Source organism: Salmo salar, chromosome ssa16, assembly GCF_905237065.1.
Source record: "Salmo salar chromosome ssa16, Ssal_v3.1, whole genome shotgun sequence".
NCBI classification, from domain to species: Eukaryota; Metazoa; Chordata; class Actinopteri; order Salmoniformes; family Salmonidae; genus Salmo; species Salmo salar.
Window position 1 is genome coordinate 62,919,368 of NC_059457.1, and position 12,795 is coordinate 62,932,162.

A 12,795-nucleotide genomic window follows, 5' to 3' on the forward strand; every position below is an offset into this window, starting at 1 on the left:
TATGCTGTGACTATTCCTTGTTGTAAAGTAACCTGGTGTAAATTTGTGCCACATTTTACCCTAAAAGCACTGGCTGCTTCCCCTACTTTCAGTCAGTCACACACGAGAACCAACCACCATCTTTTTCAACTGACCGTCGTCCTAGCAACGCCACGGCTCCTGGCAAAGCATCCCTCACTGTGGGGGCAGGGGCTAATGACATTGCCGTGGCAACACCGAGATGGGTTCCACACGCCACGTTTAGCGAATGAACATGCTAGTCTGTATGTCATTCAATACTTCAGAGCAGAGTTATGAGCTCAGGTGTTAGCATGTGGCTAACATAACCTATACAAGTTTACACTGCGACTCAGTGATATGATGTTGCAACGGGCAGCTGTTTACTTTGCATCAAACTAATCAAATAGCGTTTGCAGTTTATGTCTGGTTTGTGGTATTTCACACCGAGTGTTACGACAGATTCACTACATCACATTCAGGACTTTCTTCTTAACAGAGTTAAGAAACAGAGTTAAGAAATATCAGAGTTATCTGGAGGGAAAATACTCCATTTAAATACATGGGAACTAAACCATGGGCTGTGTCCCAAATGGCACCCTATTCCTTATTTAGTGCGCTACTTTTGACCAGGGCCCAAACACATGAGCAATGGTAATGTGGCTATGGTGTGTTGAAACTCAACAACTAGATTCCATGGCTTGGGAGCCCATACATCTGCCATTCAACACCAGGCAAGGTCCAGGCGACACGTTTCCCTTAGGTACAGATCTAGGATCAGATACCCCTCCCTTAATCCTAACATTAACTATTAGTGGGAAAAATGCAAAACTGACCCATGATCAACGTCTAGGGGAAACCCCTCCTCTGAAGCAATGTAAGCATAAAGGCTCGATTAGTGCCTGACCCAATCTCATACATTAGCATTCACACACCCACATGCATGCACATACGCTCAGTCTGCATATACACACACACACACACTGACAAATATCCTACACACATACACTGCACTGCGTTCCATGTGAGTGACCGAGACTCCGCTGACAGCATGGCACAAGGTGTGAAATTGGTTCCCTTTCCAGAGAAATGCCAGATGTTTTTGTTGGCAGTCACAGGGGTGCCAGGGTCAGAAGTACTAGGTTGCCCTGTGATGGTATGTCAAGTATTCCTGTTAGCTTAACACTCAGATTGACGTGCCTGAGGTTGGTCGAGCAGTTGAGGCTGTTGCCCTTGGCACGTGGCAGCAGGATAGCCTGGAGGTTAGAGCGTTGGGCTAGTAACTGAAAGGTTGCTGGTTCCTATCCCGAAGTTGACAAGGTGGAAAAATATGTCGCTGTGCTCTTGAGCAAGGAAGTTAAGCCTTCAAGGGTGCTGGAAAATGGTGACCCTGGTTGTAACCCCACTCTCTGCGGGTGTCTCAGGGGGAGTTAGGGTATGCAAGATACACATTTCCATTACACACTTGTACAAGTGTGTAACAGGACAAATATAAGCACCCACCAATTTATTATGATAGGTAGACCTCTGCCTGCTTGGGATTGAATCCTGGTCCCACCGCACTTCTACACAGTATGTCCTCTATCAGTCTCCACCCCTTAATTTAATCTCCCTGTCAATAAAACCCCAAAAATGTAACACCACTCCCATTGACTTAGGGTGTGGGGGGATACCATCGCTTTGTTACTGAAAGAAGTTTTGTAGTGATTCCAATGTTGATGTAAAGAATATTTGTTGGTCCGTGGTGTGTAATTAGGCGCAAACAGACATTTATGAAATTGCTTATCCCAGTTACTAATAAGCATGCACCCATTAAGAAAATGATGGTTAAAATTGTTAAATCCCTGTGGATTGATGAGGAATTTAAACATTTTATGGTTGAGAGGGATGAGGCGAAAGGAATGGCAAATAAGTCTGGCTGCACAACTGATTGGCAAATGTACTGCAAATTGAGAAATCATGTGACTAAACTGAGTCATAGTCTGCTGCTGGAAAAACGTATGTGTTATGGCTTTATACCCACTGCTATATTGTGGATAAAGAGTTACATGTCTGACAGAACAGAGGGTGTTTTTTAATTTTGCCCGACCCCAGGAAGAGTAGCTGGGATCCAATAATAAATGCAAATACAAATAAGACAGAAAAATACCTGAAACTCTTAAACTTGTAAAATAAATATATGGCACGTGTTGGGTAAACATAGATAATTGGGTGGCTGCTGATTGCGATAAAGTTCAAACTTCAACTTGAACATGGAAAACAATAAAGATACCTGTGGGTAAATGCAGAGTTACATCTATGAAATTAGGCAAACTATGGAGTTTTGATGCTCTAAAAACCTTACTCTATCATTCATTTTTAAGAAGCACAATATAACAGTGTCTGCTAATGACAAGTGTTAAGATGTTTGTAATTTACTTTTTGTAATTTACTTTTTATTAATAAGCTAAGTTAAAATTTGTACGCATTTTCTCAATATCTGAAATGATAAGTGAGAAACATTTAGTGTAAGCCTAGGGACATTTATGAAAATGTTAGCCTTGCCTACAGATTAGATTAAACTTTGTCATTGAACAAGTACAGTACAATGAAATGCAGTTAGCATCTGACGAGAAGTGCAAATAAGAGTGCAAAAAATTTAAGTACAGTGTATGTTATTAAGTGGAATGTGTAAATGTGCAATGAAGGCAAATGGCAAGTACAAATGGCAAGTCTAAATGTGCAATGAAGGCAAATTGAAAGTGCAAGGAGGCATGCAACGGAAATGCAAGGATAGCAGCAAAGAGGTTACCAAGGTAGACATGTACAACTGAATAATGTCCTTAATCAGACTTTGCAAAGTAATATCAGAGTCCAGTAGTACTGTGAAGAGTGCAAAAAGAGTAGTGCAACAAGGTCCCTAAGAGGCAGTACTAAGCGGTGGGCGGGTGGATATGGCTAGTGTCGTGTCACAGAGTTCAGCAGGGTTACAATAGCAGGAAAGAAACTGTTCTTGAGCCTGCTAGTGCGGGAATGTAGAGACCTGTACCGCTGGCCTGATGGTAGGAAGTACAGGCGCTGCTGTCCCTTTTTGACCAGGGTTGAGGTGTTGAGGGTCCAGGAAAGGTCATCGGAGATGTAGACACCCAGGAATTTGAAGCTGGACACACGCTCCACCTCAGTGTCATCAATGAGAACTGGGGCGTGGCTGCAGCTTTTAGACTTCCTGTAATTGACAATTAGCTCCTTGGTTTTCTTTGCATTGAGGGCCAGGTTGTTGTCAGCGCTCCATGCAGCCAGGTGCTTGACCTCCTCCCTGTAGGCTGACTCGTCATTGTCACTGATCAGGCCTACCACCGCGGTGTTGTCTGCGAACTTGACAATGGTGTTGGAACTGTGTACAGGAACGCAGTCGTAGGTGAAGAGGGAGTACAGGAGGGGGCTCAGCACGCAGCCCTGGGGCACACCGGTGTTCAGGTTGAGGAGGTGAAGTTGTCTAACCTGACAGACTGGGGTCTGTTGGTTAGGAAGTCCTAAGTCCAGTTACAGAGAGAGGGGCTGATCCCTAGGTCATGGAGTCTGGTGACCAGCCTAGAGGGAATGATCGTATTGAATGCTGAGCTAAAGTCTATGAACAGCATTCTCACATAGGTGTTGGTTTTGTCCAGGTGGGTCAAGGCAGAGTGTAAAGCTGTGGAGATGGCGTCCCCTGTAGACCTGTTTGGTCGGTAGGCAAACTGGTGGGGATCCAGTGTTGGAGGGAGGCAGGACTTAAGGTAGGCCAAAACCAGTCTTTCAAAGCACTTCATGATCGTGGGGGTGAGTGCAACAGGTCGGAAGTCATTCAGTCTTGATACAGTCGACTGCTTCGGCACTGGCACAATGGTTGCGGTCTTGAAGCACATGGGGACAACCGCCTGGGACAGTGACAGGTTGAAAGTGTCAGTGAATACCTCAGCCAGCTGCCCAGCACATGCTTGAAGCACACGACCGGGGACACCATCAGGACCAGCAGCCTTGCATGCATTCACCCTGCTCAGTGCAAACAACACATCTGCGACGGATAGTCTGAGGGGGAGGTTGTCTGGGGGAGCTCCGCTTTGATGGCTGGATCTTTATTGTCCTTCTCTCTCTGCTCTGATGGACATGAGCCTGCAATTCTCTCTCCATCTTTCCAGCGTTGCACTTCATCATTTAATTAAAATGATATAATATACCCATCAGTTGTTTTTTCCTTATAGAATTTTACTCTAATGTGTCAGCATATTAATTATTGAAATATGTAAACTTCCCTATTTAGGGGACCTGCATGGTTCTGGTACCGATTCCAACCATACTTTCAACAAAAGCAAACAAGAAAATGCTCATCCAGAAGCAGCGCTCCTAGTGGCCGGGGACTTTAATGCAGGCAAACTTAAATCTGTTTTACCTCATTTCTACCAGCATGTCACATGTGCAACCAGAGGAAAAAAAACTCAAGACCATCTTTATTCCGCACACAGAGATGCATATAAAGCTCTTCCCCGCACTCCATTTGGCAAATCGGACCATAATTCTATCCTCCTGATTCCTGCTTTACAAGCAAAAACTAGACCAGGAAGTACCAGTGACTCGCTCAATAAGGAAGTGGTCAGATGACGCAGATGCTACACTACAAGACTGTTGCTAGCACAGACTGGAATATGTTCCGGGATTCATCCAGTGGCATTGAGGAGTATACCACCTCAGTCATCGGCTTCATCAATAAGTGCATCGACGACATCGTCCCCACAGTGACCGCTCGTCAGATGTGGCAGGGCTTGAAAGCTATTACGGACTGCATAGGAAAAACCCAACCACGAGCTGCCCAGTAACACGAGCCTACCAAATGAGCTAAATGCCTTTTTATGCTCACTTCGAGGCAAGCAACATTGAAGCATGCATGAGAGCACGGACAGCTGTTCCGGACGACTATGTAATAACACTCTCGGTAGCCGATGTGAGCAAGACCATTAAACAGGTCAACATTCACAAAGCCCTGGGGCCAGACGGATTACCAGAACGTGTACTCAAAGCATGCGCAGACCAACTGGCAAGTGTCTTCACTGACATTTTTAACCTCTCCTATAGCGGGTCTGTAATACCTACGTGTTTCAAGCAGAATATCATAGTCGATGTGCCTAAGGAAACAAAGGTAACCTACCTAAATGATTACCGCCCCGTAGCACTCACGTCGGTAGCCATGAAGTGCTTTGAAAGGCTGGTCATGCCTCACATCAACAGCATTATCCCGGATACCCTAGACCCACTCCAATTCGCATACTGCACCAACAGATACACAAATGACGCAATCTCAATCGCACTCCACACTGCCCTTTCCCACCTGGACAAAAGGCAGACCTATGTGAGAATGCTGTTCATTGACTACAGCTCAGCGTTCAACACCATAGTGCCCTCAAAACCCATCACTAAGCTAAGGACCCTGGGACTAAACACCTCTCTCTGCAACTGGATCCTGGACTTCCTGACGGTCCGCCCCCAGGTGGTAAGGGTAGGCACCAACACGTCTGCCACGCTGATCCACAACACTGGGGCCCCTCAGGGGTGCGTGCTTAGTCAGCTCGTGTACAGATTACAGCCTATACAGATTACAGCCTGATTACAGCCTATAGGGAGAAGGTGTGGTGCCAGGACAACAACCTCTCCTTCAATGTGAGCAAGACAAAGGAGCTGACCGTGGACTACAGGAAAAGGTGGGCCGAACATGCCCCCATTAACATCGACAGGGCTGTAGTGGAGCAGGTCAAGAGTTTCAAGTTCCTTGGTGTCTGCATTACCAACGAACTACAGTGGTTGCTCAACTAAAAGTTTTGCGATTGTGCTGCAGGACTTAGAGGGAATTTGTGGTTTAGTACGGTACCCTGTGTCGCTACTTCATTGCTCCAGACCAGCGCAAGGGGGAGTTAGATCACTGATTATGCTTTTGGGTCCCAAGGCGTAGTGTGTCTCTAAAAATACACTTTTTTTTTGTTACTACTCGTCAGTATTACTTACTAAAACTGTTGTAACACTAAGGTTTTTATTCTAAAAGAAACTTAGACTACAATTAGGGTGTGGAAATGTTAGGATTATTTTGCTCTTACTGTAGTACTGTAGCCTACTCCCGACCGGTCACATTGTACAGCGCCTGAGTGGCGCAGTGTCCTAAGACACTGAAAGACCGGACAGGAAGATCACGTCAGTGACTCAACCCACTCAAGTCGAGTATAGTGGGAAAAAAAGCCTTGCACAATGTGACACACCCCTCCTAGGGACGGCATGGGAGAGCTCTAGTAAGCCAGTGACTCAGTCCCCTTAATGGGGTCAGAGGCAGAGAATCCCAGTGGAGAGAGGGGAGCCGGCCAGGCAGAGACAGCAAGGGCAGTTCATCCCCCCTTGGCCCGACAACACTCAATCATAGGACCTACTGAAGTAAACACTTAAAGGTTGAGAATGAGTCAACGTCACTCACATTGGTAGGCAAACCATTCCATAAAAATTGAGCTCTATAGGAGAAAGCCCAGCCTCCAGCTGTTTGTTTAGAAATTCTAGGGACAATAAGGAGGCCTGTGTCGTGTAACCATAGCATATGTGTAGGTATGTACGGCAGAACCAAATCGGAGAGATCGGTAGGAGCAAGTACATGTAATGCTTTGTAGGTTAGCAGTAAAACCTTGAAATCAGCCCTAGCCTTAACAGGAAGCTAGTACTAGAGTAATATGATCAAATGTTTTGGTTCTAGTCAAGATTCTATCAGCCTGTTTTACCACTAACTGAAGTTTTAGTGATTTATCCGTGTAGCCGGAGAGTAGAGTATTGCAGTAGTTTAATCTAGAAGTGACAAAAGCATGGATTAGAGACCTTTAGAAAGTATGTATAGAATCCTCCAATATGTATTTTACAGTTATAAAAAATCAAAAAAACTTTAAATCCTTATTCATACCGTTTTGTTGAAATGGAAATACATCACATAAACGTGTTCATATTTTAATCGTATTTGTACTATGTACTTGAGCTTGTGTCCTCAAAAGTGACTACACCTCAGCAATGTATAACTTTTTATACCAGAAAAGTGAGATTTTAACCTTTCTTGGAGTATGCAGCATTACTAGTTGTTGTTTATGGCTTTCTCATGATAAGTAATTACTTTTGGGAATTACGTAGATTACATTTTGATTACATTTAGTTACATTTAAGAGGTTTAAAATATAAAATAGGCCCTATTATTACTATTCAAAATCAAATACAAATTCACTATAATTGTAACTCTGTTGACCGCCTACACTATCAATGAACCATCAGCATCCCTCTCCATTCCTCATTGATTGAAAGTTTGGAACGTAGCCTATTCTAACCAGTCCATACAGTATGCATACAGTCCACAATCAAAGACGATTGGTTTGATTAATTTTGCTGCAGACCAATACCAAAGACATCTTAAATCTATGGGCTTTATTTACTGTTTTCCTGCCATGCGTAGGATATGCGCTAGACCCAAGTATTGTATTAAAGCACAATCATATTATATCATTCGAGCTTGGGCTCATAAAATATTTTTTTAAATAGGGCTCCGGTAGCATTTGGCTTGAATTTTCGTATGATTGATCTGCAATCTATGAAATGCTTTGAATTAATGAGCACCTTAGAGAGTGCTGTCCATTCCAGTACACCTACCATAGATAGTCGGTAGGCTACCTGTTTGATTTGTCCGCTTTGCATTGTTTGTTACTTTTTTCCTCATGCATTCCTGTACCTCAGAGCACCCCAGGTAATTATTTACCAAGTGGTGTTGGAGTTTATGAGAAGAGGACAATTTGCCTGGTCTCATAGGTTAAAGGGGAATTCCACAACTTTTCAAACTCATATTCATCATCTCCAGTACCACCGCAATGCCAACATACAGTATAACAAGCAAATTATCTTAATCTGGTTTTTGATGACAAAACATTGAAACCTGCTGTTTTTATATATGTTGATGTTGGGCTGGTGCTGGAGATGATGAATTTGATGTTAAAAAAGGGTGAAGTGCCCCTTTAATGACTTTGGATTCCTTAAGGATGCTTTGGACTCATGTTACAGTATGTTGGGTTAGTATTTATAAAAAGATTTACCCTTATTTTACCAGGTAAGTTGACGAAGGTTAGTTGCTCTGGAAAGCAGTAATGTAATCCAGAGAAACATTGCTGATGGAGAATTGTAAACATCCCAATGAGCTACAAATACATGGTGGAGACATCTCTGGAACACACACACTCTTGCATACACATTGACATATTAGACATACACTCATGTACACACAGGTGTACACTTGCGCACACACACATACACAGCCTTGTGAGTGACACCGCCCCGTAGCACTCACCTCTGTCATCATGAAGTGCTTTGAGAGACTAGCCAAGGATCATATCACCTCCACCTTACCTGCCACCTGAGACACACTTCAATTTGTTTACCGCCCCAATAGATCCACAGACAATAGCAACCACACTGCACACTGCCCTGTCCCATCTGGACAAGAGACATACATATGTTAGAATGCTGTTCATTGACTAGCTCAGCATTCAACACCAGAGTACCCTCCAAGCTCATCAAGCTCGAGGCCCTGGGTCTGAACCCCAACCTGTGCAACTGGGTCCTGGACTTCCTGACGGGTCGCCCCCAGGTGGTGAAGGTAGGAAACAACACTACCTCTTCGCTGATCCTCAACACTGGGGCCCCACAAGGGTGCATGCTCAGCCCCCTCCTGTACTCCCTGTTCACGCATGACTGCGTGGCCTAGCGTGCCTCCAACTCAACCATCAAATTTGCAGGCGACACAACAGTTGTAGGCTTGATTACCAACAATGATGAGACAGCCTACAGGGAGGAGGTGAGGGCTCTGGGAGTGTGGTGCCAGGAAAATAACCTCTCACTCAACGTCAATAAAACTAAGGAGATGATCGTGAACTTCAGGAAACAGCAGAGGGAGCACCCCCCCAATCCAACAGCGCCTTTTGAGGCTAAAGAAATTTGGCTTAACACCTAAAACCCTCACAAACTTAGAAATGGATCACTAGCCACTTTAATAATGTTCCGTATCTAGCATTACTCATCTCATATGTATAAACAGCACTCCACACTATTCTGCGGTATCTTAGTCACTTTTAAATTGTTTACATATTGCATCACCCATTTCGTATGTATATACTGTATTGTATTCTATACTACACCACTGACTGTTAAACAGCCATCTCCAGCACATCAGAGGCTGCTGCCTATAGACATAGATTAGGAATCACTGGCAACTTTAAGGAAATTAAACACTAGCCACTTTAATAATGTCTCCGTGTCTTGCATTACTCATCTCATATGTATAAACTGTACTCTATACTATTCTACGATATCTGAGTCACTTGAATTGTTTATACATATGAGATGTGTGATGCAATATTTACGTACTGTACTCTATACTATGCCACTATATCTTAGTACAAAGCCGCGCCGACATATATGTGTATATATTCTTTAGAACTGTTAGATATTACTTGTTAGATATTACTGCACTGTTGGAGCTAGAAGCACAAGCATTTCGCTACACCTGCAATAATATCTGCTAAACACGTGTATGTGACCAATAAAATTGTATTTTATTTGATATGCTGCTCATTAAGGCAAAGCAATTAGTGGCTAATTGAGTGAAAACAAACTTAGATGGTTACTCTGACTCTCCAGCTTTGTGATCCATGTGTCTAAATCTTGCCCAATTTACAGAATTGAATCTCATATTCAGGTTGTTTTTGGGGGGTATTTGGCACAATATGGCTCTTGGGAATCGGAGAGGAATATATTTGAGAAGTTTGAGTTTGTTCGTTCTAGGTGTTTTTACTACAAAGATTTTGACAGCGGTTACACAGGGAGCCTAATTCAGATATTTTTCCACTAAATGGTCTTTTGACAAAGTCTTCTGATTAGTCAGAAGACCAATCATTAAAAAATATATCAGAAATGGGTTGCCTGTGTCATCGCAGCCTTTGAGGCACAAGAAACTGAAAATGTATCTTTGCAGACTTGTTGAAATATCGGATCTCTATCAGATTTCTTTAGATGGTGAAATTTATGCAATTTGTAGAGTAAACATACAAGTGTTTAGTTAAGAGTATCCATTCATACACACACACAGATATGAGTGTCTCATTAGTCAAGTTCCTATGTCTACATTGTATTCTTCTATACATTCCCTAGATTTCCCAGACATAACAGTCGACTAACTTCCCTGACCCATCTATCAATGTGCACACACACACACACACCCCCCTTCACATCTCACTACAGCACCCTGTCGTACCAACTGCTGCTTCTCACTCGTCTCCTCCACACAAGTTTCCATACCTCCATCTCCCATCGCCCTCCACCTCCTTCCCTCACTACCTTCTCCAGTTACCTACAGCCGTATACAACTAGCAAGATTCCCAGAGCTAGCCGTGCACACATGCACACAGTGGATTGCAAACACACACACACACACACACACACACACACACAGAGAGTTGATTGCACACATACAGTACACCAATGTTGGGCACAAAATGAGGAGAGAGAGGGCTTACTCCTTCACACGTCTCACACACACCGCAGAGACGCACACACTCCCTCACACTCACTCACAGGTTTGACACACAGTTGATAGCACATGTGCACAACATTATTAATATCCCACACACACAAATATACTAATCTCCTCACACATGGCACACACATGCACAAAGGTTTGAACCAATGAACTGAGAATACACAGACAGTTGATAGCACACGTACACAAATATTATTACAAATAGTATTGATGGCACACATACACAAATATACTTACCGCCTCACACTTAACACACACACCCACACACCTGTCTGTGTATTCCACCCTGTTCTTTGTGTGGTTTGGATGCCGGAAGGCCAGAGCAGTGATTTATTTGTGCTGCTATTCTGATTGTCTGAGCTGTGGTGGTTCACTGCCATGGGAGTGCCCTTTGACCTCTATCCCACATCAGTGCATTCTCACCGGGTGGAGGCACTTGATGAGGTGAGTCCATCCTAGTTTGGTGCTAATGAGTTCTGCTGAGTCAGAGGCCTCATTATCTGGAAGCAGTAAGGAAACTTGGCAAACAGTGGTTGTGCTTCTGGTTACAGTGAGGCATATGACCTATCGTGACCTAGAATAGTCAGTTCTTAGTGTTGGCTCTCTGAGATACACACTTTTGTTTTGAGAGATTTATACATTTTCCATCAAACAATCCTTGCTCTCTCAGCCCAGTTTTTATTTATTTTTACTTTTAATCTGGATAACAATGATCCTGTAGTCCCCTTTTTGCAATCCAGGATCAGATTAATCTGATCTGATTTTGAGCCAGTTTTTCAGAAAGGATCGAATAGGTTCATTCTGATCCAGATGCCTCAATATCAAGATTGCAGAATTGAATAGGGCCTACACCTTGCCATCTACTGGACAGGTTTTGTTACTACTTCTACACTGTCATAGGGAAACAGAGATGAGTAAACTACAGGAATGAAGGTAACTAACTATAAATAACAAATAGAGACTGCATTTCACTTATAAGTAAGTACATGCATTTATATGACACTCAATATAACGACTGATCACATACCTATACGGGAGTCAATTTAACATAATGAAGCTTTGTTTGTTTTTTTAAACCTCACCTTAGTTACATTGAACTATCTTGCTTGTCATGTTTTTCACCTTTCTGAGTCCACCTTTCCAGTGGGTTCAAGATTATCTAGATTTTCAGCACTATCCTAATCACTACCATTGAGTTCAGAAAAACGCAAAATCAACATTTAATCCTGATTACAGGTCAAAATTGGATTATCAAATCCCTATCCGGAGGATCAGAATCTAATTTTTCAGTTTTCAAATACACAATTTTATCCGATTTCTGAAATCCGCTAGAAATGGTTTGAGAAACTGTTGAGAAAATAAACCCACTCGCACCCTCCAATACACATATTCTATAAACGCTTTGGATAACTGACCTGGCCCCTCTGACCACCCAGTGAGTATGAGTCATTATAGCAAGCCTTATCTCAAACCACACACACACACACACACACACACACACACACACACACACACACACACACACACACACACACACACACACACACACACACACACCCATGGGAAGGGGATTGCCCTTCTGCTTTGGTTGAGGCCCAGTCCCAGCACACACAAGGCCTCTTGGAGAGAGACAGACAGTGAGAGAATAATGTTGCCATTGTAGCCCCCCGTGCGTGTAGCCACCCAGGCCCCATCCTGCGCTGAGACTCCAGCCACACGAAAGCCAGGGGCAGAGACACTGGCCTGATAAATGACTCATGAAAGATTCCTTCTGGACATACACACACACACACACACACACACACACACACTGGAGCCCCCAACAAGCACACACACACAAACAGAGATACACACACACACACACAGGGCGTCCATGAGGGCTAAGGGATCTCCTCTTGTCCTCTCTCCGAACCCTCTCTATGTCCAGTCAGGAGGCAGGGTGCGAGGCTCCACTCATGGCTATTGAGGATGAGTGAGTCATTGCAGGAGTATTTGATACTACTGTGTTACTGTACGCAATGATCGCTGCTCCTCTTTTCCAAGAATACAGGAGACATGGTACCACACAGCACCTTTCTTGTAGTTTGAATCTGGGATTCAAGCTACAAGAAAGTATTCATCCCTGAAAGGTTTTTTGGTAAACAGCTGAGAGATGGAGCTGGAGAAATATGACCACTCTCAACTGTATAGAC